The following is a 1,730-nucleotide window of genomic DNA, read 5'->3' on the forward strand; positions in this document are numbered from 1 at the left end:
CCTCCCACCTGCGCGCCGGCCTGGTTTGCAGCTCCCGAACAATGGCCACATTGTCCCGGCCGCACACCGGCCGCCGTTGGCGAGTGGCGGGAGGCCGGACCTTGCTCGTGGCGAGTCGGGAAGAAAGCCAGCGGTCCAGGTCCCCATAGCCGAGCCCGCAGCGCGCGAGTGGCTCCCACCCGGGAAGGGCGCGGGTTCCGAGGGGCGCCCCGGGTCTTCCTCGACCCTTGCTTCCCATTGGCCAGCCCTCTTGCCCGCTTCCCCAGGAGGGGCTTCCAGTTGCCTTTACAGCTGGCGGAGTGAATGAGGGCGCTCCGCGGGAGCCGGGAGAGAGAGAGAGGCCCCGTGAGTGACCAAACTTTTAGTGGCGTCTGAAACTTTTTCTCTAAGGCATCTGCAGACAGTAATCACGAAGGCCGCCTTCTGCCCCTGTCCACTCCCGGCGACGGCAAAGGAAGGGTGGTCCTCTCTTCCATTCGTCTTGACCTGTAGGGATTCGAAACCTCTTAGCGCTCAGAAAAAAAGATCTTTGAATGCCTGATGTTAAAAGAGCATCCCTGGGTCCAAGATAGCCCCCTTCAGCAGACGCTTAGCAATGCTTCTTTGTGTGCTGGACAATGCAGTAAGTCAGCCAGACTTTTGAGCCACATTTATAAGGAACTGTAAGGGCCGCTCAAGTACACTTGTACTAAGTTGAATTGATTGAAATTTAATGGCGGTTAGTGGCGATGAATGGTAATGATTTTCCAGCGTATCTTTGGCATACTTGACATTAATAACTGGAGTGTGTGTGTACGCACGCCGAGAGCCCGCCACACACGTGAGGCTGTAGCATTATTCATTTTCCGAGATGCCAGTCCTTTCTCTCCTTAAATCCTTTCCCTTCTCACCATAATTCAGTTGTTAGGATGACTTTTTTTTTAAAAAAAAAAGGAAAGAGGGAAAGAGAAAAATCTTTCTCCGTTGAGCACGTACATCATGTCAACATAATTTTGAGTTCATGATTTCTTTTCAATTCCTACATAAATCAGCTTCTAATATACAGAATGTGATGAATTTGTTTTAGCTGCCACCATGAATTAATGTTATGCAAATAGAAGCTTTGCAGGTGAAATGATTTACTTAATAATTTCAACTTCTAATATTTAAACTCATTCATTATGTTGGAGTTTAAAAAAGCAAGTCCATATTTTTAAACCTGAGATGGGGAGATTCGTATGCAAGTATTTGCAGTGCAGCAGCTCTTGATGACCAGAAAACAGCTCTTAATTTGTTGATTCTCTGGGAATCTGCAGCTCACCATGCCAGGTGACCTAAGGAACAGGTAATAGAAGACTTACCAAGTTTTGTCTGGAGGAGGACACAAATGCATTTACATAATTCCATCGTAACCATCAATGTACCATATCCAGTGGGACAGAACTCGCTCTGCTTTGGGGACCAAGGAAGTCTTCCCATTTGACCTGGTCTTGAAGAATACCTGTAACTGCCAGGTAGAGAATGGTAAAGGGCTCTGATGTGCCGCCTCCTCCCTCCCCTTCCTGCTTCTTTGTCCTTTGTCCTTTGCTGGTTAAGACCCTCTTAACACTGTAATTCCGGGGCTTTGGGAGGCTGAGGTGGGAGGATTGCTGGAGGCCAGGAGTTTGAGGCCAGCCTGGGCAACATAGCGAGACCCTGTCTCTAAAAAATAATAATAATGATAAAAAAAGAAATCATCTTAAGAGCCAGTC

This window comes from Colobus angolensis, unplaced genomic scaffold, assembly GCF_000951035.1.
Source record: "Colobus angolensis palliatus isolate OR3802 unplaced genomic scaffold, Cang.pa_1.0 Scaffold20, whole genome shotgun sequence".
Taxonomy (NCBI): Eukaryota; Metazoa; Chordata; class Mammalia; order Primates; family Cercopithecidae; genus Colobus; species Colobus angolensis.